The sequence below is a fragment of the Ixodes scapularis genome, unplaced genomic scaffold (genome assembly GCF_016920785.2).
Source record: "Ixodes scapularis isolate PalLabHiFi unplaced genomic scaffold, ASM1692078v2 PGA_scaffold1__304_contigs__length_218370807, whole genome shotgun sequence".
Classification (NCBI taxonomy): domain Eukaryota; kingdom Metazoa; phylum Arthropoda; class Arachnida; order Ixodida; family Ixodidae; genus Ixodes; species Ixodes scapularis.
The window spans coordinates 108254180-108271889 of NW_024609846.1; positions in this window are offsets into that span (position 1 = coordinate 108254180).

A 17710-nucleotide genomic window follows, 5' to 3' on the forward strand; every position below is an offset into this window, starting at 1 on the left:
GCGTTGCCGTAGAGCCGCGCCGCTTCTTGTTTCAAAAAGCTTTTGGTTGCCGAAATGGCTCGCCGCGCGCGGTGGCCGGTCGGGCGTCGGATTTCGACATTGCGCCTCTAGCGTTCCCCTTGCTGGGCAACGGGTAAGGAGAGGAACGCGATGCGCCATGCACTTTACCCCCCATCCTCGCAAACGCGCACAAAAAAAAAAAAAAAGTTATTTTTGTTAGTTGCTTGAGGTGGCTCGGCTCGCGTGTTGCTCATGGCGACACGGCGGCTTTGCTTGCGTCTTTGTAGTTTGTCTTCCGTCGCTTCGCACCTTCTTTCGTTTCCTGTCGTCATTTTACAACGGTGTCAGTGAAGTATTGCTGCGAATTTGCGAGGATGTCTACCCAGCTGACGAAGCTTCGGACGATGATGACATGTCCAGAAGTTCTGACGGTGATGAAGTTTTTGGCATCGCCCCGTGATTTAGCTGAGAGTGATGTAAATAAAGGTTTTTTTCTTTCTTTTGCCCAAAATTTCCCCTGTTCTTAAAAATAAAAAAAAAAGATCGACCTATATTTGAATTTTTTTTTTTTTTGTCCTTGGTGGATCCAATAAATAGGGTTCGACCTATTTTCGAGTAAATACGGTAACTTTAATTTTTATTTTGGGTTACGTCGGACGCAACTCGAATGCTTGACAGTTACGTTGGGCGTAACTTTAATTTTTATTTCGGGTTCCGTCGGACGTAACGTTAGACACTCCGTTACACTTAAGGAAAATAGGGGCTGCTGGTTCATCATATAAAGTTATAAACCAACCATTTGTGTTTAATTAAAATGCATCACTGACCTCAAAAAAAAATACTGCTATTCTAGAGTTTATGCTATAGGAATGTAGCACTTCAGATAAATTTGTTTATTTTTACTTTTAGTCCCTGCGCCCCACCAGATAAAACATCTGGCCTAAAGCAGTGTTCCGGATATCCTTCCAAGACATCAGGCGGGTCGTCATTCAATCCAGGAGTCGGCGGCGTCTCATGGGCGTGTTGCTGGTGCTTACTGGATGGTGCTACCGAGGGAAAAGTGGTCATGCTTGGGAAAGGCAAGTATGGCCGCCGTAAGTATACATATTGTTTTTACCTTTGCTCGAATCCGTTTTGAAGAAATGCACAGTTTGCATGTGTGCATCTCTCAATGTTTCCACAGTCGGCTGTTTTTTTTTGGTGTGCTCCAACTGTGTCAGCGCTAGTTTCTCTAGATCATGCAAATGGGATGCAACAATAAACCACATATGCTCTCGCAACAAACAGCGCTGTGCCGAAGCACTGTGGAATCTACTGTAGCTTTATGATGCAGCACGAAATAGTTGATGCCAATTATAGCTACTTTTGTGACTCCGTTTTACCAAAAGCTCTGCCGAAACAAACTTGCGCCTTATAGGTAGTGCAAAAGAACCTCGCGTGCCTAACCTGGAGAAGGGCTTTTTTTTTCATAGGTCAATTTTTCCTTAAACCAATACCTTCAGCCTCCTTGAAATGTTAACATTATGTGACACACGGAAGAACAGTAAACTCTTTAATGTTGGCAAACCTTTAATTTTCGCGGCCTTTGATTTTGCAGAATTCAGTGGCTGTGATTATGTCCTCTGTGACCGATTCGAGAAGAAATAGGGGCCACGAAGATAAGGGGGTTTTACTGTACATCGGAGGAAAGAGGAAGTCACTTATGTTTGTATGCAGGAGTAAAACCAACAACAACAATCATGGTGTCGACACTTTGTAAGCCTATCTGTGTCTATTGAATGATATCAATTTTGTTTTAGTTCGTTAAACATTGTTGCCTGTACATTGTGGGATGTCGTCTTCAACACGAGCAGTGGTTTTCTTCTCAAGCAGGCAGCATGGACGCGTGCCGCAGCACAACATAGTTCATTTGCAGGTGGTACCGCAGGTTGAAGGATGGTTGGCACAATATGGGGGAATCACAATTCAATGTTCTACCTCGGGCGTAGACAAGATTTGCTTATTCTAAATCATTTTGTCTAAAAATCTGGGATTTGCGATGAATGTACCCGCATGGTTGGAAGGGCCAGACAAGCCTTGTGAGCGCTTCATTTTCTAGCGTCTCAGTCCTGAACCCACTCACGCACCACATGTGTAGATGTTCCGATAGGTGGGAGCACTTATTTGGAAAATGGTGAATGGCAACTGTTATCTTTATCAGACTTTTGTATTATGGTCAAAGTTGGACTGCATATTTGCAATACTTTTTCTCACTTAAAAATAGGTCATACTAAAATATGTAGAATAGCCGATGACAAGAAGAGAATGGCTGGGCGTCCTCCAGCACGTGCTTGTGCTTTTTACCCCACTTTGGACAGATGTGCTTGCTCCAGGCTCATGAGGCGCTGAAACGTCATCGAAGGTAGCAGACGGGCTGGTGGGGGAACAACGGAGACTTCTCCCTGCCTTTCTCATGCTGTCAGTGAGCGTGTACCTCTATACTCTAACTTAGCTTAACCTGCACAGAGCTGAGGAGAATAGGCTTGGCGAGTGCCCTTACTGCATATGCATTTGTACAGCTGAGGCACTCTCTGAATCAAGAATATTGTGTACCTTACCTTCAAAAACACATCATTTTGGGGGTGCAAAAGGAATTGTAAGGCATATCTTTGTTTGTATTGTCCTATTACGCATCGCAGGCACGTAGCCAGGGGGAGGCTTATGAGGCCGGGCCCCCCCCTCCCCCCGATATCTTCCATTTTGCATGGGTCCTCCTCTCCCCCCTCCCCCTCATACAGCATTTTGTCATGAGTGGGCCCCCTCTGAAACAAAATCCTGGCTACGTGCCTGACGCATGGACTCCTTCAACTTAATGCGGAGTCGACCCACCCTGTTGAAAAATTTAATGCCTGCCAGGTAATTGTTTTGCATTTAGTTAATATATCAGTATTCAGTTGGGTATCCCAAGTCATTAGTCGTTGAGATGCAGTCTCTCTGTAAGTCAGTCATGTTTAACATTCATAAAACTGCTTGTCAAATAATGGCACTGTCGAGGACATGTACTCGGCTCGAGCAATCGCTGTGCACAAGCTGGTCGTGTGGATACAGGCAGCAAACATCCCGGTTGAAACGTCCTTCCTCGCAATGTAGCTCAAGACTAGGTCAGGGCCCCACTCACAAACGTCTATACTTTGCATCTCTTTAAGCTGGACCACTTTTGACACTACAAGCCATTGCAGCGAAAACAGTGTGACACATGATTGTAAGCTCGACGTACCATGGCATCCAACTAGAAGGTCACATGGCTTGCAGCTTCTGCCGTGGTTAACTTTAAACTGAGATAGTTTGGAATAATGCTCTCGGTTTTTAGTGTTGCCCGGCACGGTTAACAATTTGGTGATATAGTGCTGCATAGAGAAATCTGCATTCGTGACTGTATCACCTTATGAATGCATACTAGCTATTAAACTCTCCATTCTGCAGAGAAATGAAATGCACTTTGCTTCCAATTGCAGCTACTTCTGGAACTTCATGGTATGAAGCACCTTATGGCTGCAAGCTCTGACCGATCTTGTTCTCTGGTCTGCGCAGGCCCATTGCAGGGAGTCACTCCGAGAGCCTCACCAGAGGTTCCTGCCCGTGGTCGTTCTAAATTTTTTTGTTGTAGGTATGCATCCTTTCTGTCTTTCCCTTAATTGTACTCGGGCGCTTTCTTTTCATTGTCGCAGATTTGCCTCAAAATTAATTCAGCATACAAATGGATGCTGTACAACTGTATCCCGCATATTTTGTTCAAGATAACTTTTCTTTGCGAAAGTTAGATTTTTTTATGAAGGTTAGTCTTTTTTGTTTTTATTTACAAATTTATTTGAGTTTCCATGGGCAACACTAAAACGTTATGCCATGGGCAAGGACAAGTTCACTGCTCTAGCTTGTTCTCAACTGATTGCAAGAAATTTTGTTAATGTCGTGAAACCTCTTTCCAGCACTTGCTTGGCAGCATGAAAACAAATTATACATGGGACATACTCTTCTTTAGACATCTTGTTCATTCTGCAGGTCTGCCTTCTATAGATGTCGTGCTACTGGAGAGCAGGCGAATTCGATTGTTGGTTTTGCCATTGCTTTTTTTTTAGCCGTTGTCTTAATAGTTCTTGTAAATTTAAAAATTTTCCTAAAAAGCAAGTCGGCAAGAATATCTATTTTGACTAGTTAGCTGAAATTAATGATCTAGTACCCTTTAGTCAGTAAAATAGATAGTGTGTGCCGCTGTTAGTGTCAAGTAGAGATGCACGCTTTTTAGGCATTTTGCGCAGGGTGGTACCAATTTTTATTGGTTAGCCTCTTGGTGCGCCAACTAAACTCTTTCTATCCAGACACCTGCCCTTTGCTTTTATTTGGCAGGCTCTGGCAATAAAATAATATAGTGTTATTCCTCGGTGGCTTAATAACCTAAAGAAAGAAGTTTCTCCATGTTTAAACGCAAACTTTTATAAAGGCAAAAATGAAATAAGCCAGTAGCAGACGGCACATAGCCTCAACAGTGCTCCGCGCCAACAGCGTTGCGTCAAAATAGCGGTCTTCTCCTTTTTGCTGCCTTCTCTCTCCCTCCTTCAGCGCTCTCCTCCCTTTCCTCCTCTCCGGCACCTTTGTCACCACACCCACTGGCTAAACTCTCCCACTATACAGCTCTGCATTGCAGTAGTAGTTTTTTTTTATAGTCTTTAGAGTTAAATGTGAATATTTGACAGAAATCTCCCAGGTTGGGGTGAAAGAGGGTTAAATGAATGCATTTGATCATTCGCCTTAATTCGGTACCCATCATTTCAAGGCCTGTGTGGCCTCGTCCTGGGGTGTGCCTATGACTGTGGCTGTGAAGGAGCAGTTTTTTAATAGGTACAAGTACAAAGTATAAAAACAAAAGGATCTATGTGCTGATCACGAAAGAATATGCTAGCCATTCTAATGTAGCTCTGCCAAGTACTTGATTGTGATTTGTTTTTATTTCCAGCTACTTGGTTGCCTCAAGATCTGGAGATCCTAGTGGCCACAAGCTTGGACTCAATCTTCTTCTGTGGTCCGGCCAGGACCATGGGGGAGGTAATCCCAGCAACAAGAGCATCACAGTATCTCCCTGCCTGTGACTTTCGATTAGCATCACGACAAGGGAGTCCTCATGCCACCAAGTGTTAGGTATGCTACTCGAAATAAGCATTCTTACCTATTCTTGAAGTGAAACAGCAAAAGCACTACTAAGCCTAAAATGCAAAAAAACATTCAAATCTCGGGTTGGATGGAGTTCCAATTACAAAAAGGCGTCTGCAGACATGATTCACATGTGAACTTAAAGCCCACGGGTGTAGGTTCGACGGAGTCACAGAAATAACTTCCCGCAGATGGCTTCGCTAGTGCTATACCCAAACAAATTCTTAAAATAATCATTGTGTTACGTTGGTGTCATCAATCTTATGTACCTAGCCCACCCAGCAGCCGGGAGATGTGAAATATAAAAAAATGGGAACTTGCACATTGTCAGCTCTGCAAAGATAATATATTGAACCGAGCGTAGCACGTTCAACTTAAGAAAGCAATTCAGTGCAGGCCTAGTTTTAAGGTTCACATATTTGTTATTGCCCTTCATAATGAAGTAAAAACTGCTTAAGTTGTGGCCCACTACAGGCTTTCTATTAGTGTTAAAAAGTGTTATGGCAGTTTGAACAGCTCGCTCCAAATATTTTCTTGAAATGCATAGGTTTATGGAAATTATTATGTGGATGTTTGCAGACAGTCATGGTGAGACCAATCTTTAGTGCCAAGTGTTCCACTTATTCAGAGTTGGTTGAGACTGTAAATATTGTAGGTCGCAAATTAAATTTTTATGGTATGCAATGGGCACAATCATCCGTAATGACTAGCTCTACCTAGGGGAACTTTATACGTTTACTACGGCAAGATGGTTTCGCAAAACTAAGTATTTAGTTTATTCAACTCCTGCACTAACCTTCTCTCTAGAAACTTTTTATATTCTTTACGATGCTGAGTTAGGATTCTGGAAGTAGTTTTTCTAGAACTACGCTAGACATTTCCAGTTCATCATTTTTCTCGCCAAGCATTCGAGAGAGCCAAACCCTGTAATATATGGATGGAACTCGCAGAATGATGCGACTGGCAGTTTGAAACATTCGGCACTGTAACAGTAACAATGACATGTCACTTGCCTATGTAGTGCTCATTTTCGCAGATCAAACTGCTTTTTCCGTCTGCACTCATTTTCAGTGGACTCATTCAGCGAACTCGCACCCGAGGCTGCAGCGCTGGGTTCTGCGAAATAATTTGAATGAATATACATGCAGCAGGTTTCTTTGAGTGTGCGTCTAACACGTATTCTTCATATTGAATCTGCTACTGTATTTATGACCATGTCCTTAATTGTATCCACATTCCAGCTTATTTTTATTTTGACATTTGAGTTTTCTTCAGTACTTTTCTCAACATCTGTGCTTGTTGAGCCGTACTCAAGACCATACATCTTGTCTTTCCCTATTACATTAATATATAAAACTGTTGATGCCGAGTACGTACCGAATCTGTCGTGCGAGTTAAATAAGAACCAATAGAAAGCTCTACAAAAGAAATTTTGTTAAAGGAGGCTGTATAAGCATTAGAATAGCACATGCCATGCTAAAACAAAAAAAAAATACAAATTCTTGTTAGGTTGGCAAGGATGACACTGCTGTGCTGTTTCTGATGTGTCACAAAAAAAATCAGTGCCATACAGTGTTCCTTATGGAAATACAAACTGTCGAATTCGAAGCCTAGAAGTTTTATTTAAGAATGTTCCTCAATACAAATGTATTTGGAGATCTGAGCCACCGGCTCATACATGACTATGTGGCGAACATTCATTTTCATGTGCATTATAGTTTACAAGGTCTAGTCTGCATTGATTTATTGCATTCATGCTGAAACTGGGAGGGGTTCTCTGGGTATGAATAAAGATATAAACATTTCTTGAAATCAAAACATTTGAGAACGGACAAAAGAAAGGATCTGAGAACCTGATCTTAGATTCTCTTTTCTTTTTCTTCTCTAATTTTCACTTTATTTCACCTGATGCATTTAGTTTTTTTAGCGCAGCTCTTAGCGCCCGTTTCCGCGTTTTGCGGCGTCGCTGTCGGCGTAACCGCCCAACTAAACTTGGCAGGAAATTGAATTAATGTTGCGGTCATGTGACGTTAATATTTCCGCTAAGTCTAGCTGAGAAACTGAATTTTTTATGGATGACATGACACGGTCATGCGACGTCATTTTCCCCGCTACTTTTAGCAGAAAAACTGCATTTGTGTTGAGGTCATTTGTGTTGAGGACAAGGTCTAGTCTGCATATATTTTTGCATTCATGCTGAAACTGGGAGGGGTTTCCGCGCTAAATTTAGTGGAAAACTTAACCCGCTAAATTTAGTGGGCACATTTTCCCGCTAAATTCAGGGAAATTTCCCGCTAAATGGGAGGGAGCCGAAGAGTAGTAGGGGAGGGGGAGGAGGGGCATACCCTCCCATACTCCTCTTCAAGATCTGTGCTCCAATTTCACATTACAGAGTATTCTAAACGTCTCATATTTCATCTCATGTTTATTCAACTTTTATATTGCAGGTGCGCTTGCAGCACAAATCTGGGTTGTGCTGATCCTCTACGCACAAGTTAGGAACTCCTGAATGGCAAGAGTGGGAGTTTGGTCTGACAGCTCAAGGGACACCATTGTTCAGTATTGAATTTTTAATTATCTTCTTTTGAGCAAAGTTAAGCTTTGCTGCTTGCAGTTCTTCTAAAAATAAATACCTGCAACCAAATTTACCAGGTCACGACATTTTGCCTCTGCTCTTAGTGCTCCTGGTGAGCCTTGGATAAGAGCTTACTGGTGTGCAAACATCATGTTTGTTTGAAACCACTCACTAATGTAGACTCGGTGACATCCAGCATTCCAATGAAACGCTGGATGTCCACAAGTCTTTCTTGAACAATGCAAGCGGGAAAGGAACCATACAATTGTATCGTATTGGGGGACATTCTAGAGAGTGTTTTTTTGTATGTTTTACAGACTTTAAAAAAGCCATAAAATCTACATTTACGCGGTCTGTGCACGTGAGTTGCATGGCCAGGGCGGCATAGTATAAAAGACTAATTTGTAATGTTCAGTCGGGTTATTACAGAGATGTGCCAGACTTCTTTCAGAAAACTAGATGGAGGTTCATTCTAGCGTAGTTTTATCCCGCAAACCTAAATATCCCATTCGTTTTCCACAAAGATATAACTAAACGTGAGAAAACACAAAAAAAAACCTCCTACCAATAGTGACATCGTAAGAAGACCTTTCAGCCGCGAAGCGTTTGTCGCTTAAGGGCCGCGCGTCCAATCGCAAGTTTTCTAGGTATATTCTCTCGCATTGGCACCAGTCGGGACACATTTTTTTGCCCTTTTAAAAAATAGCACGTGCGTGCATAGCTTTGATAGGTGCTGAAGATGCGTGAGCAAAGATTTCGAAAGCTGCTTTTGTGACGTCGCTCTCCAGGGAAGTGCTTTCACAGCGCTTTAAAAATGACTCTATGCAGCCTCGATTCATAAAATTACCAAATAATTTTGATATTTGAGATTCTGGAGGTCATATGAAGAAGATTTAAAAGTGTTTTCTCAAATACAAAACCGCTTCAGCCTCTCTCTAAGTATAGTATGTTCCTGAAATTTTTAATCAGTGAAAATAGATTCATGGTTCCAATTAGAAACTTGCTAAGCGTCATCAAAACACACTAAATCAACTTTCTTTGTGAAGATTTAAGACAAGAGAAGCATTTTATGGCGTTCTAAAAAAAATGGTAAATTTGGACGCGTTTCCAGACTTCGGTTTCTTACCAGAGCGCATCTTTGCACCTGCGGTCCTGCTGCCCGGTGGCCGCAGTGCGAAGCCGACCCCTCGCCTCCCTCGTAGGATGGAGGGAAGCAAGGCGCAGATGTGTTGCGCGTCTAAGCCCCTGGGGAACAGGACTGTGGGCGCAGACATATGAGCTCTGATAAGAAACGGAAACCTAGAAACTCGTCCAAATAAAGCGTTTTTACAGAATGCGTAAAATGCTACCCCTGCATTATATCCTTCTAGAAAGAGTTGATTTTGTGGTTTTCAATGACTCGGCAAGTTTCTAATTGAAACCATATTTTCATTTTCACTAATTAAAAAGTTAATTGACAAATTGTATGTAATTATCTGACTGATTGTTACGATTAGGTCCCTATACTATGTACACCTGGCCGTATAACTCGCCTGCACAAACCGCATTAATTTAGCTTTCACGACCTTTCTAAACATATACGTAAAGCTTAAAACTAAATTGCCCTGTACAACAGTGACAAGGCGAAACCAGCATGGTGGAGCCATACGGCTCCACCATGCTGGTATCGCCTTTTCGCTGGTATAGGATGTCCCATATTACGTTATGCATGTATGGTTCCGTCCGCCTCCATGGTTCCGCCATAATCCACTACGCTGGTATAGGATGTCCCATAATACGACACGCTTGTATGGTTCCGCCTTCCTGTATCATTCCGCCTTAATCCACTATACTGGAGCCGAGGTTTCGCTTGTATAGGATGTCCCATATTACGGTTACGCTTGTATGAGCCTTTTCCATCATCTTTCCATCATCGAAATTTTCCAATAGGGTTAGGAACTTTACTGGGCTTAGTGTGCACTCATTTATAGAACTGCTCACATGTTACCTAAATTCTACATTTGTGTCTTTTGAAAGTGACTTGTATATTCAGAAGCATGGGATCTGCATTGGTTCACGAGTCGCCCCCGTACTGTGCGATATATATATATATATTTTTTTTTGCGCGATTTGGCCGGGAAGTGCTCAGCAGTCTAAAAGAAAAGGGGGATGTTAAGATACTAAGATACGTGGATGACTTCCTGGTGCTGGTACCGGAGCCCACTGTGTTGGATGATAACTTCATTAAAAAGTTCTGGGAATTTTCTGTTTAAATTCGCGAGGAATAAAGTTCACTCGCCAACCATTGGCGTCAGGAAAGCTGCAATTCCTGGATTTAAGTTTAGACTTTCAAGAGGAGCACGTGTGTTGGGGGGGAGGAGTACAGACCATGCTCAATGAAAACGGTGCTGCCCTTTAATTCAGCACACTCTAAGCTAGTTAAGAGAGGGATCGCTTCCTCCGTTTTGAAATCATCGTTGGCCAAGTCGTGCCGTGAAAGGTAGTTTTTGCAACCAGGTGGAACGCATAAAATCGTCGGGTTACCCTGATTGCTTTCTTCAATAGGTGGCTAAAAGACTGGTTTCCAAGATGACAAATAAAGAAGGGGAAGCACAGGAGCCCTGGAGGAGAGTGAGACCCGCTGTTATTCCGCATATACACAAGGTCTCACACAACCTAAAAAAAAGTGGCGGCACACTTTGATTTGCCGGTTTTGTTTTCGGCCCCGGAAAAGCTCTCCAGCCTGTGCCAAAGAATTAACAATAAACACGACGGAGGTGACGTTTGCAGAAAGAAGCACTCTAGAAAATTCGTGGAATACGCATCTTCGGTCGTATACGAAATTCCAATGACATGCGGAAAAGGATACGTGGGCCAAACGGGCAGATGCGTTAATGAAAGGGCAAGAGAGCACGCGCTATCAGTAAGGAATTCCCCTTCGGGCAATTTAGCTATTCATTGCGACAGATGCCCTTGCGCCCCGGAGCTGGAAAAAACAAAAATTCTAGGAAAGCTGAGAAGTAAATTATCGAGAGAGATGTTCGAGTCATTTAACATTAGAATGCATGGGGATGACAAGTGCATTATTACCCCGTCAGTGCATCTTAGAGACAAAGAATTTGAATTCTTACTTGAGAAGCTCGATTGGGTATATAATTAGTGTGTTTTCAATAAACATTAAGTTGAAAGTAGCGCTTCGTGTTGTCTCACTTACTCTGTCCTGGTCTTGCGGCGAATTGTGTGAAAATAACTTCGATGGCAGAGCCAGTTCCCTATCAATAACATCTTACTGAAATAAAGATTGGGAAAACATTATTTTACAATAGCTGGTGTGCAGCTACAATAATTTTATGAATGTTTTTACTGTGTAATATTTAAGGAAAGCGATTGTCGAAATGGTCACCGCCACGGTGGTGAACGTTCGGACTGGTGTTGAAATTAGAACTGCCTAGTGACCAACTCGCATTACTGCTAGAGAAATAAAATGGCATGCCTATACTTACCTGCTGATAATGCATAATAAAAATAATCCAGGAAAGCAAAGATTAAAAAATCGAAGCATTAAAATTACCAATCTGAGAATGATTGTTGATGTTTGGAACTTGGAAACAGCTGCTACCGTACACCTGATTTGTTTTAAAAATACCCAAGACATATTGGGGAATGGAGTGATAACATAGCAGGCAGTAGGCAAATAGACAGCATTGAAAAATATTTATTACACCGATTGTTATGAAGGCCAATCATGTCGGTGTCGGAGTTTTTAAGCACTGTCAGTTCAGCTCAACAGCTCGCTACAAAAAACGCTTGGGGGTGCTGCCGGTGTCAGCTCAATTTTACAGTGGAAAGAGAAATTGCATGAAAGAAAGAACCAGACAGCAACGCTTCATATCGTGGCGTAAATCTTGAACATACATAAGCGATCTCACTTTCCTCGGTTTGGGCTATCTGTTTTGTCAGCGAATGAAGAACATTTTGATAAAAGGTGGATAATGTTTCCCGTGTCATGTTTTCTAATCACAATCACTATTTGATGTCGTCCCGTGGTAATTTCTGGCCTTTCGAACGAACTAGCACTTTGTGGTCACAATTCCAGCACCGCCGTGCCGCACAAGAGCGAAGGTAAACAATCAAGATGGCGAAGTGTTCCCCGTGTTGTCTCTGTCGTCAGCGCGGTATGCACTCTAAGAAAAATGGAGGAAAAAGGTAGCAACGGCGCGTCTTCCTCCCTTCTACTGACACGCCTCCAAGCGGACGCGAGGAGAAGGGAGGAACGAGACGTTTTCCTCCTCCAGGCAGACAGGAGAAAGCTTTCGCCCTCCCGGCTCATCTTCTTTCGGTTTCGTTTTTAGGGCACGTCGCGCACGTTCTTAAATAAATGTTTTTGAGTTGATTGAGCTTCAGCGGCAGCGAAGGCCGCCTGTAATTCCGTCTTCTAGTACAAACGTGCAGAACATTTCGGTTGCATTGACGTTTTTACCACTAATTTTATCAAACGCGCAAACGAAGCCGCTAGAAACAGCATAGTTCCGGAGCAGTGCCAGCAGCGCTACGTACACTCGGTAAGATGGCCGTCTCTGGATTGCGGAGGGACCTTTCTATCCTCGTTGGGCGGGACCAACGAGGTAGAGGGGCTTAGAGTGATAAACCGGAAGTTCGGCAACTTGTGTAAGTCTCGTGTGGCAAAGTGAAGTCTGGTGATGCTTGCAGTCCACTTTTGAGAGTAACCAACCATTTTATTTCTTCAACGCACTCCGCTGCATTCTCCCACAAAATTGGAAATTGTGTGCTTCGTGGCGTGGACACAGATAATTAGTGTCAGCAAATTATTAGGTATTGTCCTTGGACGACAACTGACACCAGATCATCTGTCCTTGCATTGCTGCTCACCTGTTTTGTCGTGCTTACCTCCCGTTCAGATGAAATGGATCACGAGCTTCGGGGTAATGTGGGCACCAGGGACAAAGACCGCCGAAGATTATCCTCAATCTGCCGCGGTCGCTCGTCGAAACGTGGTCGAGGGTCGTTCGGCACGAACCCTTTTAGGCCAATTCATTTGTATGGGCACCTCCAGTAGACATCGTCAGCCTCTTGCAGTGGTAGCAGAATGGTTTTCGGTCGGCGATTCGCAGCTCCTCCGTTTTCCTTGGTGTACTTTGTTCAGCGCGGACCTACACTGCTTCTTCCCGACGTCGGGAATGCTTCGACGTTGGGGTGTCTAGTTGAATTGGCATTGAATAGTAACAGGTAGCCGGTGGTGGTCGTTGTGACTTTGTGACATGAGTCGCCCTCGGTTCGTCAGATGCCGGTTCCCTCGTAAAAGTCTCCAGTTGAAATGCCTGTCGAACTTCTTCCGAAACATTCTCGGCAATCAAAATAAAAGCCGGGCAACTGATGGCAGGAACTAGCTTCCTTATCTCCTACCGGACACCGTTGTGGATGATGTCGCGGATGCCTGAGAGTCTGGCGTCGAAGTTGCACTGGATGACTTGAGTGTCGAGACGCTAGGGAGTTGTTGATAGTGACAGGCTCGTGCCTGTAGTGTACATTCAATGTTGGAAGCCTCGGTGATATGAACCCTTCGACTGTTGTCGTGGGGTTGCGGACAAGGCTGCCGAAGGTGCTGTCCCTCACATGAGGGGCATGAAATTCTTAGCTTCTCGACTTCTGTAGCGCCAGGATTGGCGTCGGTGCTCGATCAGGCGCAAAACATCCTACACGAAGGCAGCGACGCTCTTGTTGGGGCCATGTCGTGGACAGAATCAGGATTCGGCTCTCTCTCGTAAATGTTGGCTGATGAAGGTGCACTTCAGCTCGATCTTGAAAACTTCCCATGAGGTTGAGGAGGATTTGTGGTTCTCAAACCAGTGCCTGACAGTTTCTTCCACGAGAAGTATAGGTTCTGCAGGAGCCGGTTGTCTGTCTACCCACTGTGGCGGGCAACACGGTCATACTGTACAATCCAGCCCTCAACGTCTTCATATACCATTTGTGAAAGGGCGTCGGAGTGTGAGGTGCGACGGGCGTACAAACAATGGTGGGAGTGGATGTGGTTCACTGCTACAGGTCTGTCATTGTTTGCTTAGTCAGCTTCGGTTTTTCTTGCAAAAGTCTGAATTCCGGTGGTTCCTGCTGGTAGCAGCGACCGACTCGGACTTCAGGGTCTTCGTGGTGTGTTTTTGAGGGTCGTCTTTCTGGTACTTGCACGTCGTGCGGTCTTTCTGCTAGGCTTGGGATAGGACTTAGTTTATGGCTCGCCGGGGTTTTAAGACGCAAGATAGTCCGCCACCCGTGTCCCGTTATCGGGCAACTGAGCTGAGGAGCCGCCAAGGTGCACACAGAGTGAAGGGCTATGGGTAAAGTACCCAGCACCTCCCCCAGAACATACGATACAGCTAAGCATGGCCTGGAACTTTCCAGAATAGTAAATATTGGCAGAAGATAGGACTGGGGCAAGCATCCGTGACAATATAACAAAACTGAGAGAAGAGAGAATACCCTGACCACTAAAGAAGCTGGAATGCTTTGGTGGCATTCTGTCCGAATAAAGCCTCTCTCTCGGGGTTTGGCGACTGCCGTGGGCGAACTGAACTGCAATGGATATGGGACCACGTTTCTGGTAATGAGCCGCTGCAGACTGTCGTCACAAAGAGGTGTGAACGAGTGGACTGGGTAGGTAACACGCGCAATGAAATGTCAATACGGCTTGCAATTCGCGTAACGAGTGTTGATGAAACTTTTGTGTCGACGAAGCGTGCGACAGACCAGCGGATTCAATACCAACTGCAACACCTGTGCTCTGTGAAAGTGCACGTCTACGCCAGAACAATTGACCTCTTGGCGAATATGTGCTGCCATCTAGACACGCGACTGGGTTCAAGGATAAGTGGCGACAAAAAAAAAAAAAAACACGCGCTAGGCCTTTCCCACCCGTTCCACACCCAAAACGTCAGCTGCATCCTCCTCACCCATTGAGGTGCTGAGACCTAAATACGGCTCCCCCAAACTCGCCTTTGTCCCCATCGTGTGTAATCTTCCGCCCTGAAGTCGACAGAATGAAACTATCTTCCCTCTCTGCTCGGCTAGAAGGAAGAGAGAGAGGGTAGTGGAACTATTTACTCCGAACCAATGTTTCTACATAAGGTTCACTGGGGAGCAGCACAGCATCACCTAAAGCATGGCAGAAGAACTACCAGCTTGAAGGCAGCTTTTCGGTGCGCCGCACACCTGTGCTCCGTGAAAGTGCACGCCTACGCCGGGACAATTTGGGAAGCAGCACAGCACAATTAAGCACGGCACGGGAATTACCATCTTCAAGGCAGCTCTCCGGTGTGCCGCACAACCAAAGTGAGCCTTCGGTCATTTCAACGAAGCTGCACCTCGACTGCACACTGCCAAGCACGACTCACGCAATTTCCGTCGCTAAACTGTTTATCCAAATATTTTGCACACGCTTCACTGCAGACCTCAAAGATTCCGATGGTCAACGAGAGCACAGAAATATCACCTTAATTCTTTTGTCCTTACGATTTCCGAATCAATCCGAGATTCGAGCAATCTAGGGCAGCTTGTCTCTTCCGTGGCAATATCTCCGTCGGTCACCAGCGAAATGCACACCGTTACTTCGTATTTTCACGCTATACCTACGTCAGACACCACGCTGAACTCTGAAGTCGCTTTTGACCAGCCTCATATGACGGCTTCCGCGTCTGAAATCAACTCGCCGAGACGAACGACAACCAACAAAGCATCCGACAAGCACCGCCCAGCTGAGGCCAGCCGCTGCATGGGCGCTGCCATCTTTCCTGTGACGTCACGTATTTGGTTTGGTCATGTGACAAGTGCTCAAATTTGCGTACAATCGCAGCCGCCTTATGGGGGTCACTTTCGAGTGCAGACCGGAACCCCGGTTTATCGCTCCAAGCCCCTCTACCTCGTCGGGCGGGACCCACGCGGAACTACAGTAGCGGAACCACGCGGAACTGTGTCGACGTTTTCGACGTTATGGAAATCGCAGGAACTGCGTTTAAGGCAGGTAGGTTTCCCGCCGGCTGCCTGGGTGCCTTCCTTGCTGAGTTCGGTTCTGTTTTACCGTGCTGAGTGCCAACCGGCGGTCAATGTGGTTTTGTATTTCTGCGTGTCAGAAACATAGCAGCAACATCGTGATGGCAGTGTTGTGCATAGTGAACAGAAGACTGAAATTATGGCCGATGTGACCCTGTGTTCACGTATCAGTGGTGTAACAACAAGATGAGATGACGTAAACTATCGGGCATTGATACCGCTGGTCGGGCCGTGATCGGACGGGGCGGGGTGACGCAGGTTGACATTCCGCTTTACATTAAACAGTTTAAGACCACTTGAGGAATTAGATGCAGTCGGTCGACGTGCGGATAGTCATGTTGGAATGCTAGCCTGAACGGTAAGCTCCCATCGTACAGTGGCCAGTGTGACTGTCGGTCCCCGTGAACGATTGCGCTCTGCGGAAAAGACTGAACAGTACTAAATTAAGACGGAAAGTATGTCTATTTACAGGGGAATTTCAGCATTAAAAAAAAAGGTAAAATCGAAAAAAAAAGCTATCCTTTATTTTGTTGTTTAAATATACAATACGGTTCCTGGTGAAACTGCCCTCCAAGTGGCGTACTGGGATGAGCACAAGACGTTTTCGAGCTCGCCACGGCGTAACTCCGTACACCTAACACCTGCCGCAAGTCGCACCTTTGACTGAATTCAAGTTGATCGAAAAGCGTTTTTTCAGCTCGCGAAGCATCACTTCCAGCTGAGTGAATATCGGCTCTACAGAGATTAATTCAAGACGGCAATTGCAGTTTTGCGCGAACAGCACAAATAGAAAAAACAAACATTACGATAGAAATACTGGCCATGAAGTGCCGTGCGGGGAAACAAACTCATGGCTTGCAACCGCATTGGAGCGGCTCAATTTATTGGCTTTCAAATAATTATGGCATGATCCAGCGTTTTCTTTTTAATAAGAGATTCATCCCCTGAGCCATTGTAAATACTCTCAGATATATGACATTGCTGAAAAAAATCAACATGCTGGGAATATTTTTCTTTATTCTTAGGGAGTCACAAGAAATTCCGTACGTTCAAAGCGACCACTATAAAAGACGGAAACGCAGAGATTGGGTGTAGTGTTGACCATGATTGTAAACCTGAGACTGGGGCAGATAGGAGAATACAACAGAAGGTAGAAAAAGAGGAGGCAACGTCTCAAACTCAGCTGCAAACTTTATTTCGTACACGCCTTATATACCACATCTCCAACGCCGCCTCTACAAAAAAAAAAGAAAAACAAAACATGACAAGAGAACGATGACATTTGGGTAAACCTTCTCTCATCTCCCTTGACCTCACCTGTGAGACACTCACACAAAGGGTCACATTCTAGCATAACCACCGCCACCCGGTGAACGTAGGTCAATCAACACTGAACACAAAGAAAAGGTTTGACCTTCAAAGATACGTTTCCTCTAACAACTCACTTAGTCTAAAGAAACAATACTATACACTGCTAACAGCCGGAACTGGGACCATCTCCGAAACTGAGAACGACATTGCCCTCCTACTACGAACCACAAATGGCTAAACACTGCAACTTTCCCGAACAAGTCCAAGGATACACATATAAACAACGCTAGTACTACAAAAAAAAAGAAGAAAAAAATTTACAAGCGTTGAAATTGTTTACATTCGTTCCGAAACTGCATTGACGCCTGACCTGTACAGTTGCCAGACTTTTTTATACGAATCGTTTCTTGAACTGCACCTTTCATATCATTGCGTTTTTTCTGAATTACTGGAGTGTAATAATTGTAAAGCCAACTGGTCTGAAACGGAACCACTTCACAAAGAACGTAATGATATGAAACGTGTAGTTCAAGAAACGATTCGTATAAAAACGTCTGGCAACTGTATAAGTCAGGCGTCATTGCAGTGTGGGAACGA